General features: G+C 33.9%; 1 protein-coding gene across 13 annotated transcripts in view; it reads right to left on the reverse strand.

Annotated features, from left to right (window-relative positions):
- The window catches only part of LMO3 (LIM domain only 3), a 227,741-nt gene that overhangs the window by 197,973 nt on the left and 2,119 nt on the right, over window positions 1–27,649 (reverse strand). Inside the window, exons 3-4 of one of the 13 annotated variants that reach the window (XR_008390985.1) lie at window positions 5,468–5,732; window positions 2,646–3,795 (exon numbers count right to left, since the gene is read on the reverse strand). The exons of 10 other annotated variants lie outside the window; for them this stretch is intronic. The gene's annotated coding sequence lies outside the window, so the exon portion shown is untranslated. Of the gene's footprint in view, window positions 1–2,645; window positions 3,796–5,467; window positions 5,733–7,378; window positions 7,494–27,649 lie in introns of those variants that run through there. 2 more of the 13 variants (XR_008390984.1, XR_008390979.1) reach the window with 2 other exon arrangements.

Genomic DNA, 27,649 nt, shown 5'->3' on the forward strand with positions numbered 1-27,649 from the left:
GTATAACATGTGTCTGAATGATGAAACATATAATAAAATGAGCATTCACAAATCCACCAGTCAGGTTAAGAGCTAAAACGTGACTGATACCTTTGAAGTTATCTGTGTGCCAGTCAGATCTAATCCCCTGACTTCCCACTTCACCCCAGTCAGTTAAACACTACACTGGATTCAGTATTCATTATTCTTTTACCACATTTGTATTCACCATTAAAATGGATTATTTAGTTTTCTTGAATTATATAAACATAGCACAGTTAAGTATATTGTCTTCAGGGCTTAATTTTTTCATCTCACATAACTTTCCTAAGACTTATTTACATTGCTGCATATCATATTAATGCATTTACTTTCACATTGCATAATATTCCTGTGCATGGATAAACTTCATGTATCCATTCCTCTGTTGATAACTTGGAAAACAATTTGGCATTATCCTAAAGCTGAACATGTATATATTCTCTAATCCAGTGATTCCATTTCTGGGACAAAAAAATCTTGTAAATGTCTGCTAGGAAATAAATGAAAAAGGTGTTTGTACTAGAATGTTTATAAGACCTATATTCCTTAATTATTTTATTATTTATAATTAATCTTTAATATTGACATACTGTTATTACCCTACAGGATCAGTAGTGTGAATAAGAAGGTACAGAAAGGTTTCAGAGATGCCCTGTAGGTGAAAAGAATTATTACTACAATGCTATCTAAATTATTTAGTAGTCAGTATTTTTTTTCAAGTACTCCTATGTATCAAGAACTGCTCTATTTACAGGGAACATAACAGAGAAGAAATAGATGAATTGGTTATTATTATGATATTAGGTAGTGGTAGTACTATAGGAAAGTAAAAAGCAAAATAAAAGGATAGAAAGTAACAGGGCTTCTAAGTTGGAAGGAATACCTCTGTGAATAGGTGCCATTGGCATGGAAACGACAACAAAGCCAGGAAAGAGGTCTTGCATTAATTTCAAGGGGGAACATTCTTGGCTGACCTGCATAGGGTGGGAGTATTTTTTTTTATTTAAGTGAAATGGAATTTCTAGAAGAAAGCTTGGGGAATGTGGAGAGGTAGGCCAGGGCCAGGTCCCACTGAGTTTAGGTATCATTGTTGGACTTTGTTAATATTATTCTAGGTATGAAGGAAAGAGAACCATTTGATAATTTTGTACAGGAGGGATAGTTAAAATGTATGTCTTATGTTTTAAGAATGTCACATTGAGTAATTAGTGGGAAAAGCCTGTGTCAGGGCAAGGGTGGAAGCAGAGAGATATTTGGGATTGGAGTAATTGTCATTCAGAAGACAGAGGAAGGTGCCAGAGACTAGGAGGTAGCAGTGGAGCCCGTAAGCAGGCATCAGATAAGGAACATATTTTCAAACTGAAGTCAAAGGAGATCTGTTGTTTGATTGCTTATAAGAGGGAGAAGCCAAGCATAACTTCTATGTTCATGGCCTGAGCAAGTGAGTTAAATATGGTGCCATGGATGGAGATGTAGAATGATGAAGTATGAGCAGGTTTGGGTGGGAAAATCAAATGTTTGGTTTCAGAGATATGAGGTATATCAAGTGGATTGAGCTGTCAGGTAAAGGTTTAGATGAGTTAGTCTGGATGTCAGAGTAGATTTCAGGGATAGTCATTTACATTTATATATGGAAGTAAACAATAAAATTAACATTTAAAGTGATGAAGTTAGATGGGATAACCTAAGTGGTCATTATAGACAAGGAAAAAGAAAAATGGGCCCTGGTGGGCTGACTGATTGCATGCAAGGTTGTGCAGCCTGTGGCCTGTGAGCCACATGCCGGTCAGGGTGGCTATGAATGCAGCTCAACATCAAATCGTACATTTATTTAAAACATTATGAGATTTTTTAGTGATATGTGTCTCAATGTATTTAATGTGTGGCCCAATACAACTCTTCTTCCAGTATAGCCCAGAGATGCCAAAAGGCTGGATACCCCTAAAGGATTAGAGGAAACATCTGTTTCCTTCCGTCTACCCATGTTCTTTGCCATGTAATTGGGCTACCCCTTCCTGACTCTGGGCTCGGCCTAGAAACTTGTTTCAGCATATGTGATTCAAGCCAAAGATTGAAAGACTGTTTGTAATTTCTGCAGTGCTCTTGTACTCTATGCTTACCATGATTAGATTTGCTCAGGTCTCTCTGGTCCCAGATGCAGAGTAGAATATACAAGGTCAACCCAAGGTGTGCAAGTGAACCCAGCTGAGTCCAAACTAGATCAACTGAACTGCACAGACATGTGATATGTGTTTGTTTCTGATTGACGATGAAAGGGTGGTACTTTATGAACATTATTGTAGCAACATATAACCAATCCATTTGGGTTACCACAATTTTTAAAGATTTGCATAAGGAAGCAGGTTCATCAGCAAGGATACTGTATACATATATACACACATATACATATTTAAATATATATAAAAATATAAATATGTTTGTATACACATATAAATATCAGGACCAAGTGGTGTCCAGAAAAACAAGAGATTACGGTGGTTTAAGAAGAGGAAAGTGATCAGCTAGGACAGATACAATCAGTGTACTTGTAAGATGAACACTGAAAATTGACCATTACTTTTGGCAAATGGATTTTATTAAAACCTTTAATAAGAGTAGTGGGAATAAAAGTCTAATTTGAGTCAGTTCTAGGGAGAGTCATAGGTGAGCAAGTGAACTAAGATGAGTAATTTTGCTACAAAAGCATTAGAGAAATGGGATCATGGTCGGAAGCAGAGGTGAGTCAGAAGAGTTTTTGTTTTGGAAAGGCTATCTACAGGTTGTTGACTGAAAGTTAATCATTGTGTCTTTATTATTTTAATGGTTCCTTTCAAATTTTCAATATGTATATTTAAGGATAAAGTTACTTATTCTCTCTATATGTACTCCCAAATAATATTAAGCCTTAAATATTTTCACTCCCATATTCCTCTTTTCCATCTTCTATGTTTTTGTCTAGCATTTCAATTTCATCTTGGTTTCTGAGCTCCATAAAATTAACTTTTATTTTACATTTAAAGGTAGAAGCATCTGTTTTCTTCTGTAGTATTTTATTCTTTGAAAGTTGGGAATGTTCTCTACTTTTCTCTCCTTTTTTTGTTTATCCTTATATAAGTTTAAAGTCACTCTTGATTTTCTTTCTGCCTATCACTTGAGTATGTTTCTTTTTCTCCACTGCCACACCAGTAAAGGACAGCATTATCTCTAGCCTGGACCACAGTTTAGATTCCTATGTTGCCTTCCTGCCTTTGTGTGGTCTGGTCCATTTCTAACCCCCTCTATCCACACAGCAGCCAGAGTGATACTTCATAACACAAACATGACCTCCTACTTTAAGCCAGTCAGAGATTCTCTTTGTTTTAGAACAATCGGAATCCCTTAACATAGTATAACATGATGTTATCTCCACATGTGCAGCCTCATTTCCACCCACTGCTTCTCTTGTTCACTCTGTTTGCAGTTGTGCTGGGAACTTGTCAGTTTGCATAACACGGCAGGTCCTTTCATCTCCAGGCTGCTACACAAATGTTTCCTTCTCACTGAAGCACACTTGCTCGTTTTTGCTTGGCTAAATTTTATTCATCTTTCAGACCCCAGATTTGACGTCATTTCTTTCCAGAAGAATTATATGATGTAACTTCTCATCTAAGTGTCTTGTTCTCCAGAGTTCTTCCATAGTTATTTAGGATTCTGCCAGCTCTTAGTCGTCTTTGGCTGACTTCACTGTAATTGCCTTTTAAAAATTTCTGTCTTTCCTGGTAAACACCAAAATCCCTGAAAGTAAGAATCAAATTTGTAATGCTGGACGTAAAAAACCTCACAATAAGTATTTGGTTAATTAATAACAGTGAGTGGATTTTTGAAAGCATAAATTATTAAATATAGTGTTATTTGGAGAATATGCTTCCATTGAAAAAAACTCATTGAGGAAGGCACTGGAAATTACTCTAAAGGGGCATTTGATAAGAGTGGGTTTATCTTACATCCTCCTAAAGGGAAAGATAGAAACCTCATGAGTCTACAAGGTGGCCAGGTCATGCTGCAACCCAGATCATGACACTAAGTAGAGAGCATCGCACAGTTTTTAAAGTGATACAATTGGTAAGAGAAGATTGAGAGCTGTAGCAAGATACGGAAAACTGTAGGCGACTCTTCTCTTTAAAACTCAGGGAATGTGTGATCTCGAGATAAATCACTTAATCTCTTGCTGTCTCATTTTAACTATTGAGTATGCAATGAATGATTATTCTTAACTACTACATAGGGTATTGTGAGACTTAATTTGCTAAAGTTTATAGAGTGCTACAGATTTTTCTGATTAAAAGTGTGAAGTATCATCACTATTATACTATAAAAGAATATGTAAAATTTTATTTTAATTTCATAAATATGGAATTATACCTTTCTACTTTCACTTAAAATATTCTGAAATTCATACACATAACTTAGTGCACATTTGAATCTAGGTACCCAGGCATTCATGTCAGCTGTTCCTATGACTGTCTATAAACCTCACTTGCATTTCTGTTGTCTATAAGTTTGCCAGAGCACCCAGGAACATGTGCTCATCCTATTCATTTGCATGTTCTCTTTGTAGCCACCCTGTGGGTCTAGTAGCTGCCTGGGGCCCACAGCAGACCACATGGCCTCTAAAAGACTAAGCTTTTGTGTCACATAGAACATCTGGTCACTGGCCTTTGTTTGGGCCTTGATGAAACCAAGATAGGGCTTTTTCAGTGGTGGTAAGGATGGAGACAGGACATTGGGAACCCAAGGGCAGCCTTCGGCTTCCATCTAAATAAATATTACCACGCCACAGTCTCCTGTACATGGGTATGTGAAGTGCTTTCCTTGTGATCCCATGAAAGAACACAATTTCCACCAGCGGCATTTGGCAAGCCCTCCAGGAGAGGGAGAAGACATGGCTCATGGGTGTATGACTATGACATCATTTACCTGATTGCTTGTTTACACAGTATTGGCCTCACTTTAGAAGCCCATCTGCATCACTGCCTCCTGAAATGAGACTCGACAGTTTGGCTAGATTAACTTATTGTCAGGACTAGATGGTTGTTGAGTCAGCGAACTGTGGAGCAGTATATCAGCTTTGCTTGAAACTGCTTTCCCTTTTTTGCTCAAATGGTTCAGATAAAAAAGGCCAAAAGTTCTTATGGAGAGAAAGCTTAGAATGTTCCCCTCAGTCTAATTTGAATTACATATGGTAAACAAAAGGACTTCAGACAAGTGTGATGCACATTTGTCCAAAGAAGTCCCTCCTCCTTATCTGGGATACTATTAAATTCACTCCTCCCTATATTACCTGGGTTTTACCTCTCGCCAGATATAGTTCTCCTTGTTTTTAATACAATTTGATATAATTCCTTATTTTATATAATTCTCCTTATTTTTGGCCCACATCTTTTAACCTTGTTGTCAAATTCATCACCTGTAGAATACAACAAGATGCCAGCTTGTTCAGGAAGCCATCCTCCAGACATTGCCATTTTCAAGACATCACGCATGTTTCCTCCTGGGGACAGCAGACTGACCTGGATATTGCAGAATCCCTTTCCCTTGTGTGAAATCCCCCCATCCTTTTTATTCCTTTCTTCCTTTGGTGGATAAGAAGAATCTCTGGGCCTGGGAGTAGGCAGGACCCTATCTCTTGACAGTAAGAAGCAGCACAGAAGATGAGACCTTCATCCGTTTACCTGTGTAAGATTACAAGGCTCAAGGTCTTCAGTGGGGAAATGTGTTAGTGTAGGTAGCTAGATACTACTAAAGGAAAGGTGGAATGGAATTAGACATTATTAAGCACAACCAACCAGTGAGATTCACACACTCCAGAAGATAGCAGCATTGTCCCGCCCAGGGGATTAACACCCCTCCATTCCCCCATGTAGGGAGCAGCTACCCTCTGATACAGGATTAATGGTGTACTATGATTACTTTTCCTTTTTAAAAAATCTTTCATTATTTTGGTGACTAATTCCCTCATTCCTAAGTGTGATTAGCCTTCTATATATGGCAAGTTTCTTCTCACATTCTTAAATGTCTCAATTGCAATTTTGTGCCCACTCAGTGAAAATCTACTGGTTTAATTATTTTTCCCAAAGATGGCTTCCTGGGGGTCCACATTCTGCTAGTTTCTGTTCAATTTGCAATCTTTGCTGCCAGCTTGGGGATTCAGTGGGACACTCTACGGTGCTTCCCTTATTTTCTGACTGCATTGCCTTCATGTTTTTTGATCTACTCTTTGTTCTTCAGAATATTCCTTAGAAGTGTGTAGGGGAGGTGAATTTTTGGTAACATTGCCTATCTGAAAGTGTATTATGTTTAGTTAAGCTTAATTGATAGTTTGAATAAAAGATCTAGCATGAAGTAATCTTTACTTAAAATGTTGAAGAATGTCTCCACTTCCTTCTAGTTTCAATGCTGTTACCTTTATTTCTGATCTTCCTTATTTTTTTCTGGAAGTTTTAGCATCTTTTTATTCTGAATGTTGTATGATATGCTGCATACAATCAGGTTTTTTTCATTTATTTTATGTGGTGCTTAATCTGGCAAGTTATATTTTTTGGTTGTGCCGCTAAGTATTGTTTCTTTAAAATATTATTTTTATTATAATTTTATCTTTTTTTCATACTAAAATTTTTGTTTCTGGACATTGAATCCTTGGACACATTATCTAATTTTCTTAACTTCCCCCAGCATATATCCATCACTTTGTCTTTTGCAATTCATACTGAATGTTTTACTTAATTATACTTTTCACTAATAGTTAAAAAATTACCTACTCTTCTTTGAATATATAGAAAAACATGTTTTCTTTGATTGTTTCTCTACTATGACAACTTGTTATTTTATGCTTATGTTATTTTAAGATTAAACATATAGGTATGTGTGTATTCATATATAAACAGTCAATATATTTATATCACTAATACTAAAAAAAATTAAGTACTCTTTCTTGAATATACAGAAATATATGTTTCCTTTGATTGTTTTTCTGCTATGACATTTTGTCATTTTATGATTATGTTAAGATTAGACATATATATGTGTGTAATTAATATATTATATATTAATGTATATGGATATATATAAACATATGCATAGATAGTTATTCCTCAGCATCCATGAGAAATTGGCTGCAGGATCTTCTATGGTTACCAGATTTTCAGATGCTCAAGTTCTTTATATAAAACCCTTTAGTATTTGCATATAACCTACCTATATCCTTATATACTTTAAATAACATTTAGATTACTTTTAATACCTAATACAATGTAAATAGTATGTAAATAACCATTACACTATATTGTTTAGGGAATAATGACACAAAAATAATGCATACATTTTCAGTACAGACTCAATCATTAAAGGACTGACTCCATACATGTCAGTAACAACATAACAATGACTTTCAAATATTTTTGATCCATGGATGTTTGAATCTGTGGCAGTGAAACCTGTGGATACAAAGGGAAAATTGTATGATATGTTATATGGTGAATACTAATGGTTCTTAAACATTCTGGACTAATAATCCCTTTATATTATTAAAAATGATGTAGAATCTAAAAAGCTTTTATTTATGTAGGTTTCAATATCAATGTTTAATGTATTAGAAAGTAAAGCTGAGAGATATTTAAATATTTATTTTAAAATATCAATAATAAACCCATTACATGTTAGCACAGGTATTATTTATAAAGCATTATTCTATTTTCTAAAATAATATAATGCAGTGAGCAAAGTAGTTTATATCTATATATATGGATATAAATATAGATAGATTTGCAAATCTCTACTGTCTGGCTGAATTCAAGATAGTTGGTTACTCTAGCTGCATCTATACTTAACCTGTTGTGATATCATATATTGGGTAACCTCTGAAAAATTCTTCTATGTACTCATGAGACTCTGAGAATGAAAAGGGATAATGATGTCTTAAAATTATTATGAAAATAGTTTTGACCTTGCAGACCTCCTGAAAAGGCTTTGGGGACTCCCTGGGGCTTCCAGACCACATAGTCTAAGAACTGCTGCTATATGTGCAAACACACACACATGTAAACACACATGTGTACACACACCTTAATGAAGTTATCTTGTTTCCTTTGTCTTTTTTCTTCCATCTTTTCTTTTTCACAGTTTTTGTTTGTTTTGTTTTGGTCTGTATTTTTTATGCCAGAGGCTTTCTTCAAACATCTCATAAAACTTGACTGACAGTGCACTTTTAAGAATGAAATACTGAAATCCTGACTGAACACTGTGTTTCAAAGAAGAATTCTCAAGTGATTATATCTTAGGGCAGTGGCTCTCAACTCTGTTAGACACAATGACCACTTTTATTTTAAAGCAAATATTTCAAAATCTTCTTTTACTACTCTGAAATGAAAAGCATAGTTAGCATATCTTAACCTATCAATACAAAGTTTTGCCAATAACAATGTCATAGCATAACTATAATGTAAAAAGGAAATAGTAAAAAATAATTCATAATAAAATAATGTGTCCTTTCAGTGCATGAACCATCAGATGGACATCCTCCACTTCACTGAGGACATAATGAGGTAGTTAGATGCGCAATGTGTTTGTAGAATCTCTGAAGGTGATAGCTATAAATACAAACTGATACAGGTGTGTTGGTGAACAGTACTGACTTCTTAAATACTATGAGTAGCATTGCTTTTGGTGATATAGTTTTATGAAATGGTGAGAAACTCTTGGTTAAACTCCAAACCAAACAATGTGCTGTCTTGCTTCAGTTTATAATTGCAACCCTGAAATAGTCTATGTTAAGGTCATGCCAAAATATATTGTGGTACATTTTTAAACAGTATCATTTATATGCAAAATTCAGTTAAGTCTTAAATTCACGTAGATTTAAACATTTCTTTACTATTGCTTGTCTATGTGATATCAGGAATTCTTTAAGGGTGAAGGGTAATTTTTCACTGTGAGGGAGGGTCATACATGAGAAAATGTCTAGAATCTGAGACTCTCACTCATTAAATGCCAGTATTGCTTTTGCAATCATTACAGCAACCTACACATTTCTAGCTCACCACTCCCCCAAGGACTCCTGAACCTGGTCCTGAAACTCTCTGGTTCCAAGTCTTTGGAGAATGGGAGGTGAGGGTGCACTGACTGGGTGGAGGTTAATGCTTGAGAAAGCTGGGTGCCGGAGAGGTACTCAGGATTCCCCTACATGGCCAGGTGCTTTTATATAGACTCTCACCTCTCTGGTTCTAATTCTTCTGTGTGGCTCCTGCATTTTGTTATACGTGGTGCTTTCCAATGTTCTGCAGGGAAAACAGACTTCTTTTTTTCACATTTTTCCTATTTACACTGTCTTCTTTAGGCACAGAAGTCTTAGCTTCCTCTGGTTTCCTTAGTCAGTTACTTCTTCCACTTACTTTTATTTTCCAAAAATTTGTTGACATCTTTTATATGCAGTTTTCTTTTCACTGGGTCTCCTCCCCGAAGTTGTAAGGCTTTTATTACCTTACATTTTTGGAAGGTAATTAAGTTCAAGATACAGCATTTAATCAACTGTATTGAATTGGAAGTCCCTGTATTAATTTTGTAATTTAAAAAAATCAATAGTTAAAGCACAGCTGAGACAACGGATTTATGAAAAGGAAAGTCTAAACACCTTTAAACTATTTCTCTACATTCTCTACAGCTTAACCTGACAAAGCCATATGTCTGGACTCCACTACCATAATCTACTCTATTAAAAGTGCTTTCCTGTTCAATTCCCAGTCAGGGCACATGTCTGGGTTGCAGGCTGGTTCCCTTCAGGCCAATTCCCAGCAGGGGACCCATGAAAAGCAACCATACATTGATGTTTCTCTCCCTCTCTCCTTCCCTTCCCCTCTAAAGATAAATAAAATTTAAAAAAAAGTGCTTTCCTATGCTTTAACATTATTCCTTATGTTTTCACACACAGCTGATAGAAAACAGCAGCCTTCTGTACTGAAAACAGTACAATGTCCATGGAAACTGTGATCATGGCACTAGTTCATTATACTGATTGCTGTCCACTTAATTTATTTTTTTATACTCAGGTTCAAGAAAACTTTGTACAAGTAATAAATTCACAATTGTACATTTATTCTTGTTTTTTATTGTTATTGTTGTTTTAGAGAAAATATATTTAAAAATTGCTTTTGAACTCATTTTCTAGATCTTTCCTTAACCTATATAGTTCTTTTTTTTTTGCTGATTTTTAGCCTTTATATTTTGTGAACTTTCTTTTATCTTTTTCTATATATTTTAGTAAAATGCAGGGAATTCCACCCCCAGAAGTTGAAGGTAATCCAATGAAAATAATGAGTTCTGAAATAACATGCAATGTTAAAAGACATATAAACAGAATACATTTAAAGTAAAAATAAAATTATTCTTATCATCATTGATTAATTATATACAAATGGAACATAATTCTAATGATAACTAGAAATCTTGTTATTTGTTGAGTGGCTCACCTTCTGTGATTACCCTTAGCCTCTGATCATTTTCTGCTTATGTGAGCAGTGACATCATCACAACTAGTTCTGACCTCAGCAGCTTTCTTCACTTCTTTAGTCTGAGCCTTTGCTTTGGTACATTTGTGACTATTGTTTTCTTCTGCCAGCCATTTTGTGAAAGCAGTAGGGAGGTAATTGTACATTAACCCTCTCTATGCCTTTCATAGAAAAAAAATAACAGAAATACTATATATATATATATATATATATATATATATATATATATACACAGTATACCATACTGACTAAAAAAGCCTAATAATTAAAAATATAGAGGCATAAAAGCTTTGCTGATCTTAAAACCAGTAGAATTGTAAGATAGTACAAATGTTTTTTTCCAATTAATGGAAGATTTTTGACAGAAGAGAGGCTGCATTTTTAATTCTCTACTTTATTTAGAAAGAAAGAAAATATGGGCCCTGGTGGGTGTGGCTCAGTTTATTGAGCTCCAGCCTGCAAACCAAAGGGTCAGCAGTTCGATTCCCAGTCAGGACACATGCCTGGGTTTCAGGCCAGGTCCCCAGTAGGGGGTGTGTGAGAGGTAACCCTACACTGATATTTCTCTCCTTCTCTTTCTCCCTCTCTCTCCTCTGGCTAAAAATAAATAATTTAAAAAAAATAAAAAAACAAAATATAAAATTACATTTTATACTCATATTTTAAAAATATTTTATTTATTTATCTTTAGAGAGGAAGGGAAGGAGAGAAATATCAATGTATGGTTGCCTCTCATGAGTCCCCTGCTGGGAACTGGCCTGCAACCTAGGCATGTGCCCTAACTGGGAATCGAACCGGGATCGTGTAGTTCACAGGCCCATGCTCAATCCACTGAGCTACACCAGCCAGGGCTCATATTTTTATTTAAAATAAAAAATTTGTGTTTCTCTTATGGCATACCTCATTTTAGTAATAATGTATCTTGCTATTTTGGAGTACACTTAAAATCTACATAATACCAATACAATTTAGAATAACATTTGAAATATTAGTCAACAAGTTATTTAACCTATGTTATGTAAAAAAAGAATGTAATACTTTTATCAAAATATCATTATAAATAAACAAAAATAGAGGTATTTGAGTTAGATGAATATTTTTGAATTAAGTTAATTTAACTTTTGCAGGTATAATTCTGTATTTCTGTAATATTCTCCTCAACTTTCTGCTTTAATCATTGCAGCTCTATCTATAAAATGTACCTTTCTACCTCATGGCCTGTCTAAGATTTTAGGATTTTTTTTATTTATAGAAAAGGAAATTATAAGATTTAAAGTAACATGTAAGCAGTTTTTCTTACAATTACACTCAATCCAAGTATCCTCCCTTTTTACGTTCTGAAAGCCATTGCTGGGTATCAAAACATTTTATTAATGGCTGTTTAATCCCTGAGAAATCTTTTCAGAAAAACAGAAAACACCTCAGATATTCTAACACAAGAAATGCCATATCTTGAAGTGATTACACAGGTGAGGTAAGAGCTGAGAGGCCAAATGGGAAATGCAAGACAATGCTCAAATTAGGAACAGAAGGGGGCCACTGCTAGAAGGTGAAAGGTGGATGGGCTGTTACAGCCCAGGGGCCAGTTTCTCTACAAATGCTTTATCAGTGGGACTGTCTCATCCGATCTGAGCAGGAGTTGCTGAGAAGAGGCAGCTGCTGCCAAAGACAGCACACTTCAGGTAGAGAGAAAAGAGAAAACCCTACTTCTCCTTTCCTTCCATTTACCAATACCCTGCCAAGGATGCCCAATGGATGAACTTAGCTAGAAGCCATGTGACCTACTGGGAAATGAAATATGTGGATGTCAGTCCCTTTGTAAGGGGTAGGCAAGAAATAAAAATTACTGACAATAGGCCCAGGATCAACATTAGCCAGACACTCTGATTACTCAGCATTCATTTTGACCTTTCTACTCATAGTTACCCTTCATACAACTTCATAACTGTCATAAGTGAGTCAATTTTCTAAAGTAAGCCTACATTTTGTCATAAATTACAACACACTGTCAATCTCTCCTATACAAGGACCCTACCACATTGCTCTTTTAACCTTCTAATTTCATTCCTGATGGACAGACAGCTCGTCACTTAGTGTCTCATGATTAATCTTTAAAAATGTGCACTAGAGGTCAGAAGTTGCATCTAAAATGATGGCATTTATAACCGACCCTCCCCAAAATCAACCAACCAACCAAAAAAACACATGACTTTACTCCAGACTGTTAGACTTATGGTTCTTTTTGGGGGGGACGGTAGGCTTTGCAGGTGCTCCTTGTTGGTTCTTATTTATTGCCAAAAATTTGAGTATCATTGGTATCTGCTAGATCATAAAGCTTTCTACAAAGGCAACTTGGATCTTTTGGGCATCTTCTCTTGTTCCAGGATCAATTTAAAAGTAGCCACACAGCTTCTACAGTAAATAGATTAGAGAAGCACCCAAAAGTGGGATATGTGTAGTCCATAGCTAGCAAAACATCATACTCTATTTCTCTATGATCAAATATGCTTAAAATGCGAATTCTTCTAGGAACTATATTTATCCATGCTGAATACTGGGTTATGTTTTATTGTGTTAGTCTTTCTAATTCTTTACCTCATTCTATAAGCTTGTCCTTTGCCAGTGACTTAGTAGTTTTTGCAAACACAGAAGATCTAATAGAAGATCTTATTTTCTTTATTTTCACTGAAGTGTTCATCCTGCAGAAACTCTTCAATTAAATTTTTTGTATGCAAGTCTCTACCACAGAATTTGTTTTTCTGGTGAGTCAATCTAAGATGATTGGTGTAGAGAATGGATCAAAGAAGAAAACTGTAAAATGAGATTTTGAAGCTAGAACACTAGAGATAGGTCAAGTAGATGCTGTAGCAGTGATATTGCTGAATATTTCACTAGTGGTATACTAGTGTGAAATAGGGCATGTGTACTCACTGGTAAGTACGATATGTCAGGATTTTGAGGTTGGAGGGGGGTTACTAATTGCAAGGGCCAATAAGGCATTAAAAAACAAGGAAGGGTGAGGATGATTGTTCAGCCATTGAAGGAGAAGTATGAAAGTTAGGGCCCTTCTTTAGCAGCATGGAAAAGGGCTCAACTTCTGCACCCAGAGTAAAGAAAATGATAGCAACAAGCCCAAGAATTGACTGTACCATTAGAGTTCCAGAGAATGTTAAACTCTTGGTCATGAAAAGTCCACTTACTGGTAGATTAAAGTGGGAACCTATAAACTGGTAGTGAAACATCTGAGTCAATGCAGTCATACAGCTTGACTCTCTAGATCCCCTTAAGCACTTCATGCTTAAGATATTTCACAGAACTAGCATAAATATTCTAGAAATTTACATGAAACCACAAATGGCCCCTAAAAGCCTCAGCAATCTTGAGAAAGAAGAGCAAAGTTGGAGGACTTACATTATCTGTATCAAACTATACTGCAAGGCCATAGTAATCAAAAGAGCATGATACTGGGATAAAAACAGACTAAATAAATGGAACAGAATAGAGAGCTAAGGAAAAAATACTTGTACCCTTACAGTCAGTTAATATTTGACAAAGGAGGCAAAAACATAAATGGGGTATAAACAGTCTATTCCATACATTGTGTTGAGAAACTGGATATGCAAAAAAAATAGATAAACGTAGAAAAAAGTAGACCACCTTCTTGTGTCATATATAATATTAAACTCATAATAAGTTAAATACTTAAATATTATGCTCAAAATCATGTAAGTTTTAGAAGAAAACATAAGCAGTAAAATCTTGGACATTTCCCATAGCAATATTTCTTCTGAAATATCTCTTTGGGCAAGGGAAACAAATGGGACTATATCAAACTAAGATGTTTTTGCACAGCAAAAAAAAAACCATCAGCAAAATGAAAAGACAATATACTGAATGGGAGAACATATCCACCAATTATACATCTGATAAGGGGCTAATGCCCCAAATTTATTAAGAACTTATAAAACTCAACACCAAAACAAACAAACAAACAATCCAATTAAAAAGTGGGCAAAGAATCTCAACAGACAATTCTCCAAAGAGGGCGTACAGATGGCCTATACACATATGATAAGATGCTAAAAGGCACTAATCATCAGAAATTTCTGAACTAAAACCACAATGAGACATCACCTCATACCTTTAAGAGTGGCTATCATCAATAAAACAACAAATGACAAATGCTGGTGAGGATGTGGAGAAAAGCGAACCCTCACGCACTGTTGATGGAAATGCAGATTGATGCAGCTGCTAGGAAAGCAGTATAGAGTTTCCTCAAAAAATTAAAAATGAAACTGCATTATAACCCAGAAATTCCACTTCTGGGAATGTATCCAAAGAAACTTGAAACACTGACTTGTACGTATATATGCACCCCTACATTCATTGCAAAGTTATTTACAATAGCCAAGATTCGAAAGCAGCCAAAGTCCCCATCAGTACATAAATGAATAAAAAAGAAATTCCACTCCAATAGAATACTACTGGAATGTGAAAAAGAGAGAAATCTTACATTTTGCAACAGTATGGATGGACCTAGAAGGTATTGGGCTAAGTGAAAAAAATCCAGTTAGCTTAAGACAAATACCATATGATTTCACTTATATGTGGAATCTAATAAACAAAAGAAACCCTCAAAAAAAATAGAAACAGATTCATAGAGACAGAGAACAGAGGAGGTGTTCTGAGTGAGTAAGGTGAAAAAATTAAGCAAAAAAAAATCTCATCAACACAGTAAACACTATGACGACTACCAGAGAAAAGGTCTTGCAGGTAGAAGAGGGTGAAGGGGAGGATAAATGGTGATGGAAGGAGACTTGACTTTGAATGGGGCACACGCAAGGCAATATGCAGATGATGTTTTATGGATTTTTACACTGGAAACTTTTATAATTTTCTTAACCAATGTAAGCCAAATACATTCAGTAAAAATATAAAAGTTTATATTTTAAAGTTTTTATAAAAAGTGGCTCACTACCTTATGTTACAGGCCAATGTTTGCTTCTCAACACCCCTTGTTTGAGGTAGATGCAGAGCACTTTGCTTTGCTTTGTAAGGAAACAAGCACCGCTCCTCTCAGGATCTACCCTCGGCCATCTTAATTACACATCAGACATTTAATACATGTTATTACATTCAGCACACATTGAATTCTTGTGTGTGGGGAAGCAGGGAAGACTACTTAAAAGACAAAGATGAACACACAATCCCAGAAGTCAAGAAAGTTACAAAATGAGCAGAGAGTTGACACGCGTACACATAATTAAAAAAAATACAATGAAAAAGATGCAAAATGCAGTGGGTACTTAAAAAAGAAAATAAATACATCAAATGATAATAGTAATAGCCATAGTTATGTTAATAATAGCACTACTAGTGATAATCACCATTATGTTATCTATTGTTATGTGTCAGGCATTTTGCTGATCACTGTTTTCAAGTCCAGAGTCTGCAAACTTTCTCATAAATTTATGTAATTGCAAATATTTTAAAATTTCTTTCATGTAAATTATAATATACTAGTGAAGATAAAATTTTACAAGCTATTCTTAGACATAGATTCCTAATCACACGTGTTCACTGATGGAGGGGCATTGCCATTGGAAAGTGGGCAAAAAACAACCTTGTCTGTTTGAGGAAGGATTTTTGAAGGATACACTTAGGCATTATTATTTGCCTATTTACAAATAAAAAATTCTAAAGTCTAGAGAATTTGTGACTTTCTCACTTTTAAGTTTCAGAGTTACCATATAAACATGAGTCTGTCTGAAATCAGTAAAAAATTGTCTGCTTTGAAAACTAATAAAAACATTTACATGTAGTATGATATCCTGAAAGGGGGAAAATATGAACAAAGTTTTAGACAAGAGAAAATAGCATGGGGAGTGCTTACATACCATAAAATGCCTTTACTTGGTTTGACTGAAGTGGGAAAATGGTAGACAGTGACATTGTGAAGCTTTGTAAAAAGTTACTTTTTAAACTGAATTTAATAAGCTTTAGGGAAGCACCAAATGATTTTGAGGTGGAGTATTGACCAACCAGAACTCTGTGTGTGTGTGTGTGTGTGTGTGTGTGTGTGTGTATGTGTGCGTGTGTGGTAACGGTTGTATATAGAATAGATTAGTGAAAGAAAGCGGTAGAGGTGATATGATCAATAACAAATGCCATGCTGGAGCAGAGCCATATTCCTTTCTGACATAAAACTAAGGAAATTCATTTTGGTTCTGGAAATAAGTAGATTAGGAATTTCCGACACCTCTTTGGTATAAAAGCATGTTGCCATCATATCTGTGTTGATTTTGTAGTCTGTGACTTTACTCAAGCCACATTGAAATAATGTTTTTGGTCTTATCTAAGGTTTAAGTTTAGAATGTTTCATTAATTGAGCTGCTAGTGAAATTATTCTAAAATTTTCTCTTCCAAGTCTCAAATTTTTAAATATGTAAGAAATCAAGTCCATGGTAACTACATCCTTATCTCTCATGATTTAAAAAATACAGTTCAATTATTGCTTCCCTCTTTTCTTTCTTTTTCCACACCGAATCTTGCTTACTTTCTTCTTTACTTTTCTTTTACTATTCTTACTTTTCATTAATCAGAACTTCAGGATTCTTAACTCTGGTTGTATTTATCTTTTAATTTTATCACCAAGAAAAATTCAATGTCATCTAAAAATATACAGATGTATTTTTATCTTATAGATATTATTATTATAGATAACATTTCTATATATTATTATAGATAACATTCTTAGTTTGGATGCCTCTTTCTGGATGACATAAATAAAAATCTATCATGTTTTTATCAATTGATAGTTATTTAATGCCTATTGTATTATCAATTGCATTAGAATACAAAGGTAAATAAGAAAAACTCTAAGGTAGAGTTATTATGTAGAGAAGGAAATAGACACATACACAAGTTATTGTAATACACCATAAATGTTGTAATGAGGAATTAAGAAAATGCTGAGGGAGTACAGAAGTGGGAATACCAAACTCTCCCAGGAGATGCCAGCAAAGACTTCACAAAGGATATAATCTCATCTTAAAATACTAAGGTAAATTTATGAAGTGGAAACAGGTTAGGATACACACAGGGAGAACAGGATGTGAAACGTGTAAAGGTCCTGGGACAAAAAGGTTATAAGAATTTTGGAAAAAGTAACATGTTCCATGGGAATACAACAGGAAAAGCATCAAATGGATTGTCCCAAGGAAACTCTGGAGTAGAAGATATGGCTGGATGAGGAGAGTCTTATCATTGACCTTGGACTTAATCCTAACCCTAATAGAAATTTGAAAAGTGGAATAACATAATTATATTTTTAAAGGCAGATAACTCTGGAATCCACTTGGAAACTTGATTCAGTATCAATTAAGAGTCCTTTGGAACAGACTAGGTAAAAAATCATGAGGATCTTAAGGGAGACATTTAAAACGAGGGAGGGATGTAAAAAAGAAGAAATGCAGCAACAGACTTTTATCATTTCTTGGACATGGAGGAAACAAGGGAGTGCATTTTCCAGGCTGCTCTGGCATTTTTTTTGATGGAGGAGACAAAGGGGAAAATGTAAAGGTGACATGGGTAGGAAAGAGTGAATTTTAGTGGAATGCCTGCTTACAAAGTTTGTATATTGGCACTACACACTAAGTAGTCAGAAATACATCTCTATGTTGGAGCAAGATAGACAATTCAGAGCTATCGGTGTCATGACTGAAGAGGGAAACTGGTTGAGAGTCCTGATGGAAAACAATATTTATTACTAGTTTATATTATTTTCATAATTAGTGCTAAATTTATGATTCAAATGTTTTCTAAATACCTTCACAGCTTTATTCAAAATTACTAATTAGCAGTAACATTAGAAGATCATTTTAAAAGCTTAGATAAACTATTTCAATGGGTTTTCTTCAATCACAGGCAATCTTCCTCAAAAGTTCCTAGCACTGAACAGGATTTCCCTCACAGAGCCATTATAGCCTCCCTTCTGAAATTTCCTGTTTATGCATTTAGTTATAATATCCTTGATTTGCTCAGTTCCCACTTTCAACAAGTTTCCTACTATCACTTTGAAAACTCTAGCTTATAATCTTCAATGTTCTCTGAAATTCTTTTATGCATGGTCTATAGAGAAAGTATGCTTTTTAAAGTGATTTTTTTAGTAGCAGTTACATGTACTTTACACTAATCCATACCCATAGTATGATTCCTCTTAGGCCAAAGATATACACGACACATTTGTCTTGAATTAAGGGTTCTGAACATGACACTGAATAAACAACGTGACAGGCCCAAGTGGGAATCATAAACACCACTATGCATTTATGAGTGTCTTCCTCCCAGCCATTGAGTTTACACATGTCAGTTGAGTCAGTGATGTACTAATGATGAACTACCATCTCAGGGCTGAATTCAAACTCTACCACCTGCTACCTATGTGATTTGTGGAAATTACTTATTTAGTCTCTCTCATAAGGAATACTACCTGCAAGTGTGGATATTCCTTGAGACATCCATGTACAGTGACATTTTATTTAGAAGTTATTTAGTTTAGTTGTTTAGAAGTAAATCAATTAATTTTGAAACCTACTTGACTTTTCTTATCAATTTCTAGTTTAATTCATCTTTGTGCTTGTTTTAGATTCCTTCGTATTGTGAGTTTTAGTAAATGTCTCATGTGTACCTGAAAAGAATATGTACTCTGTCACTTTTAGGATCAAGGTTTTGCATTTGTCTTAGATTTAATACTATGTTTCAAAGTATCTATTATTTTTTATTGAGGTGAAAATCACATAACACAATTAACCATTTTAACTGTACAATTCAGTTGCATTTAGTGCATTCACAAGTTGTGCACCTATCATCTCTATTTTGAAAACTTTTTCAGTACTCCAGAAGAACACTCTACCTATAATTAATCACTTCTCATTCACAACTTCCCCCAACTCCTGATAAACACAAATCTTTCTGTCTTCATATATTTGCCTATTCTAGCTATGTCATATAAATAGAATTAAACAAAGTGTGACCTTTTATGTCTAGCTTCTTTTACTTGGCATAATGTTTTCAAGGTTTATTCAACAGTGATCATCAACATTTTATTTTTTATGATTGAATAATATTTCATTTGCATATGCACTACAAGTTATTTACTCATTCATCCATTGATGAGTGCCTTCATTATTTCTTCCTTCTGGTTAATATGAATAATGCTGCTCAAATTATACATGGATTGTGTTGAACAAATATGAAGAGAAATTGTGAAAAAGACCAAAACAGAAATTCTGGAGATGAAAAGTACAATAAAAGAAAAATTCACTGAAGGTGTTCAGTGGTAGATTTGAACAGGCAGAAGATCAAATCAGTGAGTGTAAAGACAGGGCAATTGAATTTATTTGTGCTTAGGAGCAGAAAGAAAAAGAATAAAGAAAAATAAACAGAGCCTGAGGGACTCATGAGATATCATCAAGTGTGCTAACATACGCAGCATCATGAAAGTTGCAGAAGAAAAGAGATAGAAACAGACCAGAAAAATATTTGATAATGGCCAAAATTTTCCAAATTTGATGAAAGCTATGAATATACTCATCCAAGAAATTCAATGAACTCTAAGAAGGATAAACTCAAGGAAAGCATGCTGCAACTTGTTTTAGTGAATTGTTGAAAGACAAAGAAAATCATGGAAGCAACAAGAGAGAAGCAACTGATATCATATAAGGCATCATCAATAAAATTAATAAGTAATGTTTAAATTCACAAACATGGAAGCCAGAAGTCAGTGGGATGATATATTAAAGTCCAGGAAGAAAACAAAAACTGTCAACCAGTAATTCTATATCTGTAAGACTATCCTTGAAGAATAAGAAAAAATTAAGTCATTTACTGATAAAACTAAAAGAGTTTGTTCCTAGTAGACCTGCCTTATGAGAAATGCTAAAGGCCGCCCATCAGACTGAAATAAAAGGACAGTAGGCAGTAGCTCTGAGCCATATGAAAAAACAAAGCCATTGGTGAAAGAAATTATATAGGTAAATAGAAAAGTCAGTATTGTTGTGCTTTGGATTGTAACTGCTTGTTCTTCTGTACAATTAAAAAGTTAAATGCATAAAACAATAATTATAAATCTATTTTAATAGGCAAAATATGTATAAAAATGTAACCATGACTACAATAGTATAAAGGGAGAGGGTTTTAGATATATGAGTTGAGGGTTTATATCCTGTTATAACCAAGTTTGTAACACAAAAACTGTTGCAAGTTTAACATGTTAATTTTTATATGCAAAAATAACTATAAAATATACAGAAAGCAAAAGAAGACTGAAATGGTAAACTACATAATAAAAGGAGGAACTGGGGAACAAAGACATAAAATACACAGAAAACAAACAGCTGAAAGGGAGAAGTAAGTTCTTCCTTAGTAATTATTTTAAATATAGACAGAGTAAACTCTTCAGTTAAAAGTGAAAGACTGGCAGAATAAATTTTTGAGAACATGACATTTCCCTTAGCATAATAGTCTCATGATTTACCTATGTGGTCATATATGATAAAACATTATTTTTTCTGGCGGAGCAGCATTCTACTCAATGTGTGAGAGAAACATTGATTAGTGGCCTCTCACAGGCCCCCAGTAGGGGGACCTGGACTGCAACCTAGGCGTGTGCCCTGAGGGAGTCAAACCAGTGACATTTCGGTTTGTAGCATGACACCCACTGAGCCACACGAGTCAGGGCCAATCTCTGCCTTTTAACTGGGATATTCAGCCTTATATATTTAATGTAATAATTGAGATAATGGGCTTAAATATATCCTATTGTTGTTTTCTATTTTTAACATGTTATTTTTGCTCTTTTTCTTTAATATGGTTATTTTGTAATATAGTGTTTTATTTCCTCTATTGTGTTTTTAGATAGACCCCTTTGTTTTCTTTTAATTTTTCAAATCATTACCTAGGAATTACAATACATATTCTTAACACAATTTACATTGAATTTGCATTTTAAAACTCTATGTTGAAGTTAAGAACTTTAAAACAGTGTAATTCGAATACTTCCCTCTGTCTTTTCCCTATGTTAGTCTTGCTACATATTTTACTTCTGCACATGTTTGTTGTGAGTTTTCTTTAGGAATTTGTGTTAGACTTTTATCAATTTTTTATGCATCTTTTGATATTAGTCTATAGATTTTCTACTTTAATTAAAATTATGTTTTAGGTAATAAACCAACTTTGCTTTTCTGGATTAAAGAGAGTCATAGTGTCTTACATTTCAAGGTGGGCAAAAGTATGTTTAGAGTGAGTGTGTGGAATATACTGTATGGAATACAATGGGTATAATAAGTAATAGATAATGCAATAATAAACTCCTATTTTGCATACTCACAACTGTAAACATATTTTGCCTCACCCTGGATAGTTGGTACTTCTATTTGGTATTATTTTGCTAAATAGTTTTGCATCTGTGCTTATAAGAGGTATTATTAGGCACTTTTCTTCTTTCCTGATGTGGATGTTTTTGTCCTGTTTTAGTGTCAATATAATATTGTCCTCCTAAAGTGTTTTGGCATATATTTGTCCTTCATTTTTCTGAAAAGTGTGTGTATGACTGGTAACTATGCTTCCTTAAGTGTTTGATAAAATTTACTAATAAGTTAACTAGACCAAGACTCTTTCTCAAGGAAATATATTTAAATTTTTTCCTTTTCAAAACTTTACCTAGATCTATCAAAATTTTTTAATATTTTGGTGTCAGTCGGTAATGCATTTCTAGGTGTATTATATCTATCTTGTTAAACTTGTTGGTATAAAGTTGTTCATAATATTACCTTAAATTCTTTTTATCACTGTTGGATCTATTGTAAAGTCTTATCTTCCCCTCCCCGGCATCGATAACTTATGTGTTTTCTTTTTTATCTTGACAATTCTAGTTAAAGATTTACAAATTTTGTTATTTCAGAGATACAACTTTGAGTTCCACTGTGTCTTTTCTTTTTTGTTGTATTTACCATTTCATTAATTATTGTTCTGATTTCTATTATTTCTTTCCTTCTATTTCCTTATTTCTTTTTTAGTCTTTTAGGTTGAAAGATGAAGTAATTATTTTGAGATTTTTTTCTAGAAAATAGCTGAAGCCACAATTTTCTCTGAGCATCACTTTTTTATTTCCACAAATTTTTATTTGTTGTGCTTTTATTTTCAACAAATTCAAGCTATTTTTTAATTTCCCCTGTTACCTCTCATTGTAACAAGGAATTATTCAAAGTTCTTTTGTTTGATATTTGTTCTGTTTAATTTTTAAGTCTTACAAAACTTTTTAATTGAATTTATTGGGTGAAATTGATTAATAAAATTATATTAATTTCAGATGTATAATTCCACAATACATCATATGTATATTATATTGTGTGTTCACCACTTAAAGTCAAGATTTTAATACTAATACGCAGATACACCTGTTACCTTAGTTGTTGTTGTTGAGATGAAACCAAAAATAACCAGGATGAGAAGAAAGAAATGAGATTTTATGCTAATGAACAAGAGGCCATGAGGTATGGTCAGTGGCTGCGACAGACACGCAATGAGTAGCACTGAGGAAATTAAAGTTGGTGGTGAGCTGAGTGTCAGACCTACACTGATTGAGTCAGATCTGCACTTATTGATGTACAATTATAAACTAAAAAGTCATTAGGAAAAAATCACAAAAAGTTAACCTCTGGGAAGAGTATGGCAACAGTAGAAGAGGGAACTTGTACTGTTTTACAATAATGATTTTAGTAGTGATATTATAAGTAATTTCTACATTTTTGCACTAGCAAAATTAAAAAGAATTGTTCGATTAAGTAAATTATGTTATAGCTGTATAACAGAATCCCTTCTTGCCATTAAAATATAGCTTGGAAAGCTATATTTATATAGAAATAATACCCATAATATATTAGGTAGAAATGACATAGAAATAATACCCATAGTATATTAGGTAAAAAATATTAAACAACCTATGAAGAAAATAATTGAAAATGTAGTAGATATTTGAGGATTTTATATACAATTTTCTTGAATTATGTTCTGTTCATATTTGACTATGTAAATGAGTTAATTGAAAAGTATGATGAAAAAGAAGATAATAGATAACACATAAGAGAAAATGCATAATTTACACGAGACCAAAAGTGTAGTTATCATAAATAAAATATATTTCAAAGAAATAATTCTATGTAAAAAAACCTTGTGGGAAAAGACCTAGTTCTGAACCCTGACAAATATATCGAATCTTCCCATTGTTATTTTGAAATTAAACCTTTCTGAGTTCCCATTTCTTACTTATTAACACAAATATCTTTTTAATAGGATTTTATTATGATGAGTAACAAGAATAAATTCAGAAAACCTTGAGAAAACAGAAGTGGTAAGGGTGCAATAATAAAAGAGAATGTTTAAATAACTTTGATGGTAGAAAATGAAGAGAATTTGCTTAGACAACTCCTGTCTTTTTCCATTTTAATTTCTTTATTGTTTGGTAATTGGTTAGTTACTCACACTACAGCTGCTCTCTAAAAAACTCAAAGAAGAATCCCAGGATTCAAAGCTAAGCCTCCATATTTACAAAGGTAATGAGTCTGTCCACCACGGGAAGTCAAGTGCTCTTACTGTTTGTTATTGCTAACCTCAAACCTAACCTGAAGGGACACCTTTCTTGGGGGATAACAGTTCATTTGTCTTCATGCTAACTCTATCAAGGAATTTTCCTCTGCAGAGAACAGCTAGTTTCACTAAGCTCTGTATGTGTAGTGTTTTTTATGTAGTGTGCTGACAGCCAGTAACCGAACCTAATCCGTCAAACTCATTTCACCTAAGACCTTGAGTATAACTCCAATTCTGATCCTTAAGGTAAAGGTGTCACTGGAGTACTTAGTTCCTGACCTTTTGTTTTTGAACATATAGTACTCTGAGGTTTGGGTAGGGAAATGTATACTTCTCTTTGTACTGAAAAATATAATCATTATTTTTGGGTGTTTCATTTTAAAATATTATGTTTGCCCTATAATTTTATTGTAATAGGTGTAATATTTCTCAGGAAGCCTTTGACAGAGTTACTCCTTTGCAATTGGTAAGTTTACAGTTTAGTAAACAGTATGTACTTTATTAAAAAATTTCGAGGTTAAACCTTTTGGAAGTACTGCATTATTTTGGTATGATTAAAAATATCAAGTATTTTAATTTTGTCTAAATTTTAGAAATTAACTGTAAGAATTTAGATGTAGAGTGTTGATCTGTAAAAAAAAATTTCAATTCTTCTAATCATGCCATGCATTTTTAAAAACATTTTTTTGTATTTGACATGTGGTTAATACTTGCTCGATATTATTTCTGCAAGCCATTCAAATGTCTAATTATTGAGAAAGCACTAAAATAAGCATATGAGAACTATATCTGCACCACATGTTTGTTGAGGGATGTGGTGGTTTCTGGGGAGCAGGGACCATTTACAAATCTAGAAGGTTTTCAGTAATATTTGCCCTGGAGATAGGTGCTATGAAACAACAAAAAGAAGGCATAAAAACATTAAAACCTAAGTTTTACACATCAGTGAGTTAGTTGAGGTATTTCTGTTTGTAACGATCCTATTCAGAATGGTAAGATGTCTACTATACTCATATAACTGATTATTACTTCATGTGGGGGTGTTAATAATAACTTAGGAAGCTTAAGATGTTGGTCATTGTGTGTCTTTTTTAAAAAAAATAGTTATTATATTACAGCAGAATCTTATATTAGTTTGACTTTTAACACTCAACACCATGTGGTAGAACACCTTTGACATTCAAAATTAGTCTCTACTACTGCTTCAAAGCAAATGAGAACAGTAAACATCCCCAGATTCAAACAAATTTTAGAAGTTGTCTTTTTTTAAAAAGACATGACATGACTATAATCAGTATAAGCCATGTCACATAATGATGTCTACTTACATTTCGTGGATTTTTTTATTTTGGGGATCTTAAGGAAAACAAAATATTTTATTTAAAGTTTATGGAAGAAGAGAGTATTTTTGTCTCTTGATATACATCAATCTCTCAAAAGCATGAATTTTATGTCACTGCCAAAACTTTACCAAAATGATTATGAGAATGGAAGTAACTTTCAGATGGTGATACTTGACCATAGTCATAACTCTCCAACAAATTACATTATAGTTATTACTTCAATCATTAAATTTTGGCTAGAATTTATTGTCATATCTGTAACATTACTTGGAAATAAGTGATTGCCAGAAATCAAGTTTAAATTATGAACATGCAAGTTCTTATCACATGGTTATATCCAAAGTTAACATCTCATTTAAAATAAACATAAATATAATGAAATTATATATACATTTTCTCCAATATGTGGGTTAATTTGGAAAACAGTAGGGATTTAAATAAATATCCACTCTCTAATAGGACAACTTAAGTTAATGCAAAAGTTTTTGAGCATAATCAGCCTGACAAGGAAGATGAAAATGTTCTTGTTGTGTTAAATGACTCAGAAAATGTCCCCTAAACCAGAGGCTCAGTACAATCGTCTTTACCTTAAATAATGTTTGAATGCCACCTCCATAATGACTGTGATCTCGCAGCATCCTGACAACTCCCTCCTATTTTGCTGACCCTCTGCATCACGAGGGAATGAAAACACCTGCCTCCCTAAATAAATAAACTCCGCTTAGGCTTCTTGATGGCCCCTCAGGGGAATTAAAAATAAATAACTCAGTCATTAATTAGTTATTCTTATCATGATAAATATAACTACCTTTATTATTAAATATCAGTTTAAATGATCTTGTACAGAAAAATAAAATATTTTACTGAACAAATTGGATATTTTGCCTTCATGTTCAATACAACTTCAAAGTTCCTTACTTATATATCAATCCGTACTTTTACATTCTTTCTCAAAATACTAGTTTTCTAATCAATATGTCTCAGATTTTTTTTCCATTGTAGTTTTGCCTGGTTAGGTAGTCTTAACTTTCAGTCCTGATCAGGCTTATTTATAAATTGAATACAGAATCTTCTAAATGGGCTGTTTAACCTTTTGGTGTCTCTGGGCCATACTGGAAGAAGTGAATTTGTTGTCTTGGGCAACACAAATAATACACAAACATTAATGAAAACTGATGAGGAAAAAAAAGCTTTAAGTAAATTTATTATTTGCGTTGGGCCGCATTCATAGCCATTCTGGGCCACAGATTGAACACCACTGTCAAAGAATCTAAAATATTTTAAAGGAAGTGAGGAAAGACTTCACTGGCCTCAATATCTTGTCCTCCATTAGCTATGATTCTCGTGATTCACATTCATGAATTTCTTTCTGTGGGTCAAAGCCACATTTCCCTGAGAATGACTTATCATCAAGCACATATCTGTAATACCAATAATGTGTCAAAAAGCCATTTTTACAACGAACACAGAATTGGGGTAAACCAAGAAGAAATAACATAGTCCCCATCCAAATTCATGTAATTCATATTAAAATGTTTTAAGAGCCATGAAATAATATTGTATGTGAGGTACTGAGTTGAAAAGTCATTTTGTTCTGAGAAGAAAGTACCAGTCAAACCTTGACTCTCAAACATCTCCCATCTTGAACACCTTGGTTCTTGACCAAGTTGTTTATTGAAAAAATGTCTAGGTTGTTGAACAAAACTTCAGTTCTCAACCTGACAACCCTTTTATGCTGATATTTGTATGATCAGTCATGTGTCTTTCAGACAACAAAGGAGAGAATGTGAGAGTATGAGTATGATTTGGTTCAAACAAATCGCTTCTCAAACAGCCTTTCAGAACAGATGAAGTTCAAGAACTGAGGCTTCACTGAAAACAAATTAAAGAAGTAAATGTGTGAAGGTACAGCAGGCTTTGTTTTCCATCCTCAGGCTGAAGGCCTTCACCTTGTAGGTAATAGAGTAACATTAGAGCAGAATAATGACAAGGTTAGATTCATAGTTCAAATCCTTCATTTTAACAACAATTCAGAGGAACATTACAGTAGGGTGAGTCTGGAGTGTGGTAGGTGCTGGTTAGGAGGCTATGGCAACTGTT

The sequence above is a fragment of the Artibeus jamaicensis genome, unplaced genomic scaffold (genome assembly GCF_021234435.1).
Source record: "Artibeus jamaicensis isolate MK-2021 breed Jamaican fruit bat unplaced genomic scaffold, CSHL_Jam_final contig_233, whole genome shotgun sequence".
NCBI lineage: Eukaryota > Metazoa > Chordata > Mammalia > Chiroptera > Phyllostomidae > Artibeus > Artibeus jamaicensis.